Source organism: Vulpes vulpes, chromosome 5 (genome assembly GCF_048418805.1).
Source record: "Vulpes vulpes isolate BD-2025 chromosome 5, VulVul3, whole genome shotgun sequence".
In the NCBI taxonomy this organism is placed as follows: Eukaryota; Metazoa; Chordata; class Mammalia; order Carnivora; family Canidae; genus Vulpes; species Vulpes vulpes.
The window spans coordinates 47,584,865-47,599,118 of record NC_132784.1 but is presented as its reverse complement, the minus strand read 5'-3'; positions in this window follow the sequence as shown (position 1 = coordinate 47,599,118).

Here is a 14,254-nt window from a genome sequence, read left to right as displayed (position 1 = left end):
TGTGATGAGCACCGGGTGATGTATGTCAGTGATGAATCACTAAATTCTATACCTGAAGCTAATATTACATTGTATATGAACTAACTGGAATTTAAATACTTGGGGGGGAAAAGTACTTTCTTTCTTTTAGTTGCAACCTCATTAACCCTATGGGGTATGGTTTCAGTATGAAAGAATCTAGAACAGAGAATGTATTTATTCCCTAGCAGCCAACAGTTTTGCTATAATGGCCTAGGATTAATGATACATTCTGGAATAATTTACCATTAAGGTGCTTAATTATATACCAGAAAGAATGAGGTCTTGAAACTAAAGAGTTCCTGAATTATAATGCTAGGACATTAATTTTTTTTTTGACACTGTGTTATTTGCTTTTAAAGGGCAACCACAATACTTACTCTTGGTGGTCCTCTAACCAGTGACTTCTCACTATGATTTAGTAGATGAGACAGATCTAATGTTTCTACTTTTCTTCCTAATCTGATTTATGCATTGATGCAAAATATATTTTAAAATGTTTGAAGTGTTTCTAAGAATTTACAAAATGGAATGAGAGCAGCTGCCAGTTTTATATGTGTACATTAGGAAAAGAACCAAAACTAAATCAATGCATGTGCATCTTATTAATGAAGCCTCCAGATATAGTAGGTACATAGGCCACATGTTTTTAACCTATCTTTCATGGTACTCAATATAATGCTGATTAAATTAACAGATTAAATATAAATCTGTAATGATAAAAAGAACAAGAAGAGGGCTACCAAAATTAGATTCAGCAAGTGTATGGTTGAGTAAAGAAAGAGTAGTAAATTAGGAAGACTTCTAAAGGAAAATAATATCTAGTCCGAGATTGAATATATCAGTAATATCACAATACTTCGTCCAATGTACTTTTTGTCAAACTGTTTTAAATGCTTGCTATCAACTAATTCACTCATCAAAAATGCATTCTATTCAGTGCACTGGATTTTCTTCCTACGATTAAGCCATCTCTCTCTTTTTTTTTGAGTAATTTCTTATTTACTGTTTCTTTCCTTCAGTATAAGAAGTTATAATGTCACCTACCTTCAACTATCTTGAGCAAATATTTCCATTTATCATTAATTAAAAATTCTATCAAAGAGTGGCCTATATTCTAATCCCTTAAGTATAATTAATTCTTTGTCCTCATGTTACTTGACAGTTGAAGGGCATTTGGCTCTTATGATTACTGTTTGTGTCTTGAAACACTTTCTTCTCTTACCTTGCATAAAATCATTCCCTGTAGGCATTTGTATTGTTGTACTACTTACTCTATCTCATAACCTTCTGCTAGCTTTTCTTCACTTTCTAAACTGCAAATGCTTGGGTATTAAATATTAGGTATCAGAACTCAGTTTTTGAATCCCTTCTTTCCTTTATGCACACTCACAACCTATGTGATTTCATTGAGTCTCTTGGACTTGAAAATATGTATATGCTGAAGACACTTAAATATGCCATGTCAAAATATGAACTTATGATTTCTCTCTAAAACTTGTGGCTTTTTGGTTCTGTAGCTCTGTGAATAATACCCTGTTGCTCTGTTCCACAATAAAAACTTTGGAGCTAATCATTGTCTTTGTCTCACGCTCTTACTCTTGATTATGACCCACAACCACATGGTAAGCAAATCTTGCCAACCATATGTTTAAAATATGCCTAGAAATCAGACTGCTCACCATATACAACACATAAACAGAACACCCTGTTTCTAGTATTTCTTGCCTAAATTATTGCAATAGTCTCCTAGCTCTATTTTGTAAGTAGGCACTTCATCAGGTTTCAGAAACTAAGTATAAAAAAAAAAAAACAAAAAACTAAATGTATCCAGGAAAGAAACTCTACAAAGTTATAAGAGTGTAATGACTTATGAAGGAGAAAAAAATAAATTTGAAATGTGGTAAAAAAAAAAACCTACTGAATATGTTAACATGGAAATAGATGCATATTCAGATATTCAAGGACTCTTTTATTTGTATTTTAGAAATTACTTCAGTTTGTGCTATTGTAAACCAAAGAATAAAACTGAGAATGAAGAACTAGTGGAATATGGGAAATAAAAATTGAATCCATAGTAAGTTAAGTTCTAGAGGGCATCTGTTCAGGCCTCAAAGACAATCTAGCCCAGGCAAAATCATAGGTGGAGGGGTATTGGTGTGTGGGAGACAGCTCCAGCTCCCAAGAGGTGACAGTGAAATATTCAGATACTTTGCAAGCTGAGGTTTGATAGCATGGTATCAGCTATGGTGGGAATATATAGACCACTGAAACTAGAGGAGACTACAAATCACCACTGGCCCATGCTGTCCCAGAGATCTGGTCTACCAGAGCATTGCTGCCCAGAAGGTTGAGGTTGTAGGAGCAATATACACCTAGAAGAAGCATTTGGAGGAAAAATTTGGAAGACTGAGGAAAAGTGCTGGAATTTTTTTAAAATGTGATTAAAAATTCTAGGGGAAGGAAAGCTATAGTAGAAGACACATACCAAAAAAATGATTACTTGGTTCTGTAATATACAGTTACAATAATATAAAAACTGTAGCTTTACAACATTTAGAAACATCATATAGACAAAGCATGAAAGAAAATTATTGTTATAAAGAATGAGTTATCAAACTTGAATTAGTGAATTAGTGAGATAAAAGAATGACATTTTGGCCACAGATCAAATGTTTTGTAAAGATTGTTCCACTTTTACTTTTCTATACAATAGGGGTTCTCAAAATTCTGGTCCCTAGACCAGCAGGTTAGCATCACCTGAGCAACTGTTAGAAATACAAATTCTTGAGTACCTAACTAACTTACTACTGAATTAGAAAATAAAAGAGATAGTGCCTAATAAGCCTTCCAGGTGATTCTGGTGAACTTTAAATTTTGAGAATATCTCTTAGAGTAAATGATGTTCCCAATGACTTATGTGGTCATTATATCAAAAAGAAGAGCCTATTTTTTGGCTTCTCTTCTTCTGAGATTCAGTGTGGAAAAGTTGCTGAAATGCTGACTAAACTTTTTTACTTTATAAAAAAAACAAAACTTGAGAAATTTTAGGAAAATATAAATAGGCCATACATACTAATTTGCTCTGTGATTAGATTATTGAACAGTATACCTCAGATAGCTCTGTTTCAGTTCTTTTTTTAAAAAAGATTTTATTCATGAGAGACACAGAGAGAGAAGCAGAGACACAGGCAGAGGAAGAAGTAAGCTCCATGCAGGGAGCGCGAGGTGGGACTCCATGATGGAATTCTAGGATCACACCCTGAGCCAGAGTCAAACACTCAACACTGAGCCACCCAGGCATCTCAAGTTCTATTTTTTTTTTAAATAATCTCTATACCTAAGATGGGACTTGAACCTATGATCCTGAGATCCAGAATCACATACCCTACCAACTGAGCCAGCCAAGTGCCTCATTTCAGTTCTTTCTAAACAAAAATAGACTCAAATACATAACTTGAAGATATTCAATATGACTTCAATTTTATTTTACAAAGATAACTCATAATACTGTTCTATAAAAAATTCCCCAAACTCCAAGTGACATTTTTGTTTGTATTCTCTTGTTAAAGTAATTGCAAACAATATTTTGAAAGCTATCGCTTACACAAATCACTCTACATCTTGGAAGCCAAAAAGGGCAACATGTACACAAAGTTTCCTAATTATATAATATATCATGGCTTCACCAATGCTACTTCTACATTGATGATAAAATTTTATACCATGAATTAGGCTTTAAGAGACTTTTTTCTTAAGATAATAGAATAGTTATAGTTAGATATAGATAGATAATAGTTTTTTTCTTAAGATAATAGAGCATTATCTTAAGAAAAAAAACAATAACAAAGCTCTTTGAAGAAAAGTCTGGGCATTGTCTCTTCGTGGCACAAGTCTAACCTGCTCTATTTTGTGTTTGAAAATTGCTAATACTTGATTAAGCTAGTCCTTAATTGTTGCCAAGAAATATATATGCCCCAAAATAAGAGTGTGTGAAAGAGATTTTTGAGAAATATCTTGGAGATATCCAATTACACCTGCTGCTAAGGTAATGAAATTACTCATAGTGCACAGTCCTTTCCCAAAGATCAACCAAAGAGAAACTTCTGAAGGGAAACATGAAATCCAAAAAAGTATCAGGCAAGACTGCAAGGAAAGTCCTGCTTAAAATATGGTTTAAATTATCTTGTTCTCCACCTTCATTAATTTTGGGGGAAAAAAACATTATTTATTACTTTATTGCAAATATTTTGGCAAGGTCAAGATCACTTGAATAGATACGGGGGAGAGGGTATAAATGAGGACAGATCAAAACTCATGTTTAGGTCAGGAGTGCACAGAAAACAAGAACTGATCAGGTTTTGGATTTTCTTCCAACTCCACCTCCGAACTGTCTTCCCCTGGTGCATAACAATTAAGAATACTGAATATCTAAAGATTATGTGTTGAGCATTATAATGCATTGATGAGTTGATAGGAATGAATGGTAGTGATTTCCTTTGATAAGTAGTGCCTGTGGCTTTCCACCCTTAAACTCATTTAGTAATCTCTCTTTGAACTATCTCAGGGAACACAGAGGAGCCTCTAGCCTTTGGTCCTTCCATTGCTGCCATACACAGGGAATATAAACTAAAGCAGAAAAACACTTCAAATGTGAAATAACAAGTAGATTACAGATACCATTCAGTGGTAAATCCAGTAGCACAGAAGAGACTAGATTTTAAAGCAGGAAAAATGTGCACATTCAAAGAGATAAGGAAACATGTTAGCAATATAAAACCAAAATAAGAAACCACAAAGAGAAATAAGCAGAAATAATAGTTAAGGAAAAGCAATGGCTAAAATAAAGAGTACTATAGATGGGATATATGATATGAACAGAAGAGAACACAGTTCTTTTAATCCTTGCCAAAGGGAAGTTAGCCATTGGGAAGGAAAAAAAATTAAGCAGGGAAAAGCATATAGAACTTTTAAAATTTACTTGTAGTTCAATTTGTCCCAAAATGTATTTATTTGTTTATATTAACTCATCACTTTCTCCTAAACACGCTCTCCATACTGAGGTCTCCCTCACTTCTGTTATTTCTTAATATAACTTTGACTTTTACTCTCAAGCTTTTGCTTAGATTATATTTTCCTCATATATATGATATATTTCTCTTTGAATGTTTATATTTTATTTTTAACGTATAAATTATAGACCTCCACATTTTTATTTGAATTCCTTTAGAGCTCTTTACTAGTTTTTATTTTTAATGTATTACATTATACATGCATGTGTTTTATTTTGGTTCTACTGTCCACATGTTCCACACATTGAAGAGAGATTTCAAGAGTGATCCTAAAAGCTAAGTACATAATTATGAAGGGAAACTAAGTTTCTAAGAGTTAATCAAAATTGAAATCTGGGAGGATGAATATTCCAGGCAACTGTCACATAATTATGGAGACAGCAAGGTTTGCTCAAGAAAAAAGGCTAGGAGAGCTGGCCTGATGGAAAGACTGGTACCTCTTAAAATGACATTTAAAGGGTATTTGAATAATTCATTCAGACATATCGTAATGTAGATAAAGAATAGAAGCAATAACAAGTCTGTCTTTTATGCTACAAAAAGTAGATCTTAAAACTATCAACAACAAATACACAGCTTAACAATAGAAAACAATATTCCATTATGAATAGCTCTTCTTTGTAAGGGAAATCAAAATAACAATATCATTTTCTTCTTGTGCTATTCCTTTCCTTTCCTACAAACTTCTTGAAAAAGAAGCATATATCCTCTGCCTAAATTTCATCATTTTTCACTCACTGAACTTTGGTTTATTGTTCCAGCCAACTATTTAATCTTTTTAATTACAGTAACCAATTGCAAGACAAATTTAGTAGTCTCTAAATATTTATAGTCATTGACTTCTTGCAACAGGTGTTACAAGTAACCATACTCAAATCATGAAAGTCTCTTTACCTTTACATTTCAGGTTATTTCGTCTGAGAATATTTCCTTGGCTTTTATGATTTCTGTTTGCTACTCTCTTTGTATGCCCTGCTACTTCTTCAATACCAAAATGTTTTCTCAACTTTAAAACTCATTATTTTATCTGTATGTTTACAAAAATAAATACTATCTGCTCTTGTTGATTAATTTGATGGTGATTTTATGACCAGGATCTCAGAAATAGTTAATTCTTGATAGATTAATAAAGTAAGGGACATCATATTATTCAAGGCATAGAATGGAAGAATATAGTCACATTACATAGATCAGGATAAAAAAAAATCCTCCTATAAATCAGTAAGAAAAAGACAAATTGATTTTAAAAATGGTCAAAATACTTGAAAATGTACTTTATAATAAGGCATATCCAGAGAGCCAAACATAAGAATCTGTTCAACTTTGGGAATCATTAAGGGGAAACACAACTTAAATCAAAATACAGAACCACTACACTTCTGTGATAATGAATGACTAAAATGAAAGAGACAGATTATTATCCAAGTGTTAATAGAGAGATGGAACAACTTAAAATCACATATACTGTTGATGAGAATATACATTTATACTACCAGTTTGGCAACATTTACTAAAGCAAAAACTGCACATAATTTGTGACTCAGGTTTTCCACATTTAGATATATATGCAATAAAAATATTATGAACAAGGGGTGGTAGAAAGGGAGGTGGACTGGGTGACCAGCACTGAGGGGGGCACTTGATGGGATGAGCACTGGGTGTTATGCTATATGTTGGCAAATTGAACTCCAGTAATAAATAAATAAATAAATAAATAAATAAATAAATGTAACTGAAAATTGGAAAAAGAGGGATCCCTGGGTGGCGCAGCAGTTTAGCGCCTGCCTTTGGCCCAGGGCGCAATCCTAGAGACCCGGGATTGAATCCCACATCGGGCTCCCGGTGCATGGAGCCTGCTTCTCCCTCTGCCTATATCTCTGCCTCTCTCTCTCTCTCTGTGACTATCATAAATAAAAAAATAAATAAAATAAAAATTAAAAAGAAAGAAAATTGGAAAAAGAAATATATTCCACATGTACTTGTAGTGCATACATATTCACCAAAATAAATTACAAGAGGGTTTATAGCAGAATAGTTTATAATTTCTCAAAATTAAAGTCATGGTTTACTCATACATTAAAATAATGAGAAGGCCAGTGAGCATGCTCAATCTATAATGGCTTGTAAAATGTTAATGAATTCTGCAAACACAATATTGATATAAAGAGGCTAGACTCAAACTTATGTATGATGCTATTTGTATAACATTCAAAAATAGGCAAAATTAATCCGTGATATTAAAGGATTGTCCTAGCTCCTTAGGTGGAAGTTTATCAATGAAACTGTAATTCTAATTCCTTTTCTAACTCCATTAAAATGTTTTCAGTTTAAAGCTGTATATACACACGCACACATGTATCCCATGTTAGTCTAAAAGTCTGCTCTATTTTTTGACTTTTCCATTTCAGGTGAAATCATAATTTTTTCACTCCCACTTAATAGATTTTTTTTTTCATTTTTCTATCATCTCTGCTCATTCTATTTCCATGTAAAATGTGTGGGAACAAACTCTCATTTTTTTCTTTTCAAAACTGTTGTCTCTCCTTGGTCTTTTTCATTCTATGCAAGAATGCTAGATTAAATTTTCTAAAATACTATCTTGATTATGTAAATCCAATCTGAAAAATATAATATTGATTGCAATTGTATCCAATATCGAGACTTTTTTTTTTTTTTTTTTTTTTTTTTTTTTTACCATTTAGGACTCATCACTGCAGGGGTCCTAATTTGTCTTATCTGCCTAATTCATGGCCTGCCGTCCCTACCACACACATACTCAGAGCTAAAAAAAAAAACAGGCCATTGGTACATAAATATACCATGGTCAATTATATACATCATTCGGCTTACAATGTCTTATAGTCTTTCTCAATTTTCCTTTGGCAAACTCTTTGCATACGAATTTCAGTATTACATCTTCCAAAAAACATTTTATGATTCTTCCTAACAGAAATGCAATTGGTCTTAATCCCCACCTGACACTGTCTTGCTTTTTTGTAGTGTTTTGTTGTTGTTGCTGAAGTACAGTTGACATACAATATTACATTAGTTTCATGTATAAAACATAGTGATTTGACATTTATGTACATTATGAAATGATCACAATAAGTCTACTTACCATCTGTCACCATACAAAGTTATGATAATGTTGACTATATTTTTTATACTGACTGTATTTCACATACTGTACTTTATATCCCCATGACTTATTTTATAACTGGAAATATATACCTTAATCCCCTTTACCAATTTCATCCATCTCCCCACCCTCTTCCCTCTGCCAACCACCAATTTATTCTCTCTGTATTTTTTTTTTAAGATTTTTATTGATTTATTCATAAGAGACACAGAGAGGCAGAGACACAGGCAGAGGGAGAAGCAGGCTCCATGCAGGGAGCCCAACATGGGTCTTGATCCCGGGTCTCCAGGATCATGCCCTGGGCGGAAGGCAGCGCTAAACCACTGAGTTACCTGGGCTACCCTATTCTCTCTGTATTTGAGTCTGTTTCTGTTTTGTTGATTTGTTTTGCTCTTTTAGATTCTACATATAAGTGAAATCATAATTTGTCTTTGTCTGATTTTGTTCATTTGACAGATGTCTTCTAGATCTATCCATGAAGCAAATGACAAGATTTTGTTTTTAATGGCTGAGTAATATTCCATTGTGCATTTACACCACAACTTCTTTATTCACTCATCTATCAATGGGCTTCTACATCTTGGCTATTGTAAATAAGGCTGTAATGATCTATAGGAGTATATATATTAAAACTAGACTTTTAATTTTCTACTTAGTTATTTGTGATCTTTATTTTTTATCTCAACTTTTCGATTTGTTTTGAAAACCTTAGCCTCTATCAGAGCTCCTAAAGGCTTGTTAAAAACACATGGCTAGGTTCCATCCCTGAAACATGCTGACTAAATAGATCTAGTGTGATATCATGAAATTTTCATTTCTAGCAATTTCCCAAGTAGTGCTTTTTTCTGTGCCCATGTTATACTTTGAGAACCACTATATAAGAATCAGAAAAGCAGGGGCAACTGGGTGGCTCAGTCAGTTAAGGATCTGCCTTTGGCTCAGGTCATGATCTCAGGGTGATAGGATTGAGCCCCACATTGGGCTCTCCACTCAGTGTCAAGTCTACTCCTCCCTCTCCCTCTGTGATCTCTCTCACTCTCCTGCTCAAATAAATAAATAAAATCTATAAATAAATAAATATTTTTTTTAAAAAATCAGAAAATCATAGGTCATGTCTTATTAGCCTTTCTTTTTTTCCCCAAATTTATCATGGCTTTGCCTGCATTAAATGTCAGTTTTAGATAAGCATATATGTGTACACAATACAAACACAGACTACTCAAATTATAAAATTGTCATTTAGGGACATCTCAGTGGCCCAGTCCATTAAGTATCTGCCTTCAGCTCAGGTCATCATCACAGGGTCCTGGGATCAAGTCCCGCATCAGGCTCTCTGCTCAGCAGGGAATGTGCTTTTCCCTCTGCCTGCTGCTCCTGCTTGTGCACACACAGTTTCTCTCTGACAAATAAATAATATCTTCTAAAAAATCGTCAGTTATAAGCAAATATAATATTTAAATAAGATCACAAGGGTCTTGATATGTATGAAATAATGTTAAAATTGGGTATTTTAATATATATGATGCCTATTTAAAATTATATTCGATTTTATTTAATTAAAGCATTTGATGAAATAATATTCTCACCATAGGATTATCTACAATGAAGTAGGGTTATAAATATTTCTGTGAGAAAATAGCATCTTAATGAAAGTAGGTGAAAAAGTACGAAGCATACTTTTACTCTATTAGATACTAAGATAAATTTCCAAACACAGAATTTTTCTATATTTATTAAAATATTTTGTCCAAATAAACAAAAATCAAAATAAGGATTCAAAATATAAGTAGTAAGTATATATAGTAAGATGCAATATCAATATATATTAATTCTATTAATTATTAGTATATATCTTGTTAGTGTATGTATTTGTACTAAATTATACCTTGTAGGGGCACCTGGGTGGCTCAAATTCTTGATTTCAATTCAGGAGATGATCTCAGGGTCTTAAGAGATCAAGCCTTGCCTCTGGCTCCTTCTCAGTGGGGAGCTGGCTTGAGCCCTCTTCTCCTACCCTTGCTTTCTCTCTCACTCTCAAATAGACAAGTCTTTAAATTATGCCCTGTAGTCTACTTTTGTAATGGACAGTCATCTGTTTGCATCATTAGTATCAAAACAAAACAATTTTAACAGGTTATATAAAAAGGGTGGAAGAAACAAACAAAAATAACAATATAACATAAAAGTAAAATCATGGTAGGAGCTTTCTAAATATAAATAGGAGGTGCTTGATAATTCAGTAAAGATAAATTACTTTTAAAAAGTACTGGAGCAAAATAAAGACAGACAACACTTTTGAAATTGTGTGAGTGTTTTGGGAAGGAAAGGCAAAAAGAGGAGTATGAAGAGTAGTAGCATACTCCAAACTTCAAAAACAAATATCCATTTGAAACTCAGAAGCCTTGCCCAAGTTTGCTTTTTACTTAGAACGTATATTCATTATTCATGAATTGTTTCTTAAGCTCCTACTGTGTGTCAGATATCACATCAGGAAAGGGGAAAACAATATTGAGGAAACGGTCTACATGCTTTTATCCCATAGTGGTACCTCCTGAAGAGACATTATCATAAATGATATAAAAAGCAAAATCAAAGTTTTATTTCTGTAGCAGGGCTTAGCAGAATTTATATTAAGATCTGAAACATGAGTTAGAATAATCATATTCAGTTTCCAATATTTCCTTTTTTTAGTAAATGACAATTTCATTAATGAGCCAGAAATCTTGGTTTTCTTAATAATATCTCTTACCCTTTTATATCAATATTTGATATTTAATTTATCAACAAGTCTTATTTATTTTACTTTATATCACTACAATCTTTCTACCTCTCTTTATCCCACTTTTTACCTCTCTGGAACAATTTACTATTGTCTTTCCTAGGGCTAAAGCAAAAGCACTAATAAATTTCCATGTGTTTGGGCTTCTCCCCAATCCTCTCTCTCTATAGTTGCAACCAGTGTTATTTTAAAATGAAAGTTGACTACATCAATGACTTGTAGAGTTTACTTAAAAATGCAAGTCTGATCCCTTCAATAGCTTTCTATAGCTTTTTGCAATATCTAACCTGCATGGTCTACACAGTACCTACCTGGTCATATGTTGTGGAACTCTGTTCCCTCATTAATTTGGCTAATGTAAAAAGAGCTTGCTCTTTTTCCTTCCAGAACACTTTGCTGAACATAATTTTATTTCTGTTCATATTTTATATTGACATACATGTTTGAAAGGTGATTTTCCATATGTCTAGTTTTTAAGCCATGTTGAGTGGTAACCTCTAAGATGGGGCCATTATGGTGTGCTCCATTTTAATGGAAAAATTCTGAAGTTTTATTTTAAAACTTCAATTATTTACAACAGTTTGATTTATGGAAATATTGAGGTAGTATGACAGAGTTTCCATATACCCCGTACTCAGTACCCCTATTGTTGACATCTTACATGAATACGGAATATTTATTATAGTAATAAGCAACATTAATACATTACTATGAATTGAAATCTGTACCTTGTTTTTCCTTAGTTTTCACTTTTTGTTTTTCTGTTCCAGGATTCCACCCAAGATACCACATTACATTTAATTACCACATCTTCTCAGATTCCTGTTGATGGTGGCAGTTTCTCAGACTTCGCTTATTTTTGTTGGCCTTAAAATTTTGAACAGTACATATTGGTGTAGAACTATTTCTGGTCTTTCATGTTACATTATTCCATTTATTTATTTTTTTGTCATTATCATGCTGTCTTGATTATAAAACCTTTATAATAAGTCTTGAAGTTGGGTAGTGTCAGTACTTTGATTTTATTTTTGTTTAATATTTTGTTGCCCCTTCTAAACTTATTATTATTCTTTCCCATATAGATAAGTATTCTGTTTTGTTTTTGTTTTGGGTTTTATTATATATATTTGTGATATATATATTTTTGTGATAAATATGTTTATTCATTTTGCTTCTTTCAGGGTTTTCTGTTTCCTTGCACTCTAATATAATATGATTGTGTGTAGACTTTTAAATATTTGTCCAACTTTGTATTCTCTGAACTTCTTGGATCTGTGGTTTGGTGTCTGTCATTAATTTCAGAAAATCCTCATGCATTGTTACTTCTATTATCTTTCTGTCTTGTTGTCTCTTTCTCCTTTTGATAGTCCAGTTACACATGGGCTACATTTTGTGAATTCTCCAACACTTCTTTCTTGTTCTTTCTTTTCTTTCTGTTTCATATTTTAGGAAGTTTTGATTGACATATCTTGAGAGTCCCTGGTTTTTCCCTCAGGGTGTCCAATGTGTTGAGGACTCCATCAAAGGCAATCTTCATCTCAGTTTTTGTTCCCCATCATTTCCAAGTTCTCATTTATGTTCCAACCAAGTTCTCATTTATGTTTACATTATCCATCTGTTCGTGAATGCTGTCTACTTTTTCTATGAGCAGCCTTAATATATTAATCATAGTTACTTTAGACTTCCTGTATTATTATTCCAAAATCTGTTCTACTTCTGAATATAATGCTGATGTCTGCTTTATCTGCTAAGGCTGTTTTTCTTACAATTTAACATGACACATTTGTTTCCTGGGATTACTATAATAAAGGACCTCAACTGGGTGGGCAAAATAAGAGAAACATATAGTCTCACAGTTCCAGAAGTTAACATTCAAAATCAATGTGTCGGGATCCCTGGGTGGCGCAAGGGCTTTGGCGCTGGCCTTTGGCCCAGGGCGCAATCCTGGAGACCCGGGATCGAATCCCACGTAGGGCTCCTGGTGCATGGAGCCTGCTTCTCCCTCTACCTGTGTCTCTGCCTCTCTGTCTCTGTGACTATCATAAGTAAATTTAAAAAATTTAAAAAAAAAACTCAAAATCAATGTGTCAACAGGGTCAATTTGTTTTGAGAAAGGAGGGAGAAAGAGGAATTTATTTCATGCCTCTGTCCTAATTTCTGGTAGACTCAGACATTCCTTGGCATGTCCAAGATGACATTTCCTCTACATTTTAATATCATCTCTCCTCTGTACACACGTCTGTCTCTGTCCAAATTTGCTTTTTATAATGTAGATAAGTCAGATCACAGCCCACCCTAATGACCTAATCCTAATTTGGTCATCTACAAAGACATGCATTTAATCCTATGGGAGAACAAAATAGAAAAGGTACAAATCAAACCAAATTCACATATAATAAACTTAAATCCAAAATCACCAATAACAATATTAAATGTGAATTGACAAAAAAAAATCTCCAATTACATGTCAGAGATTATTAGACTATATTAAAAGAGGAAGATTTAATTACATTATGTGTATTTTTAAAGATGAACTTTAGGCTGATATTAAAAGGGTCGAACAAAATTCATTTTTTTAGTAAACAAGTTATTTAAGAATTTATTAACACTACTGAACAATTTGATCAAAATAAAAAATACTTCAGTATATTATTTATAAAATTAAAAATTATTTTAATGGAAAGAAACCTATTTAAAGTGCACATTAAACTTTAAAAAAAAAATCACACTTGGGGGCACCTGGGTAGCTCAGTGGTTGAGCGTCTGCCTTCAGCTCAGGTCGTGATCCTAGGGTCCTGGGATCCAGTCCTGCATCAGGCTCCCCACAGGGAGTCTGCTTCTCCCTCTGCCTGTGTCTCTGCCTCTTTCTCTGGGTCTCTTGTGAATAGATAAATAGCATCTTTAAAAAAAAATGATACTTAATAAAGTCAAAAGATTACATCTTACAGGATATGTTCAGTGACTGCAACATTATTAAATTATAAGTAAAAAATTATAAGATGGGGCAGGGCAATATGGCAGAGAGTAGGGTCCCCAAGTCACCTGTCCCCACCAATTCACCTATATAACTTTGAAATCATCCGGAAAACCTATGAATTCGGCCTGGGGAGATATATTTTTTTCAAAGATTTTTTTCTTTATTCATTTATGAAAGACAGACAGAGAGCAGGCAGAGGCATAGGCAGAGACACAGCCAGAGGGAGAAGCAGGCTCCACAATGGGAGCCTGATGTGGGACTTGATCCCG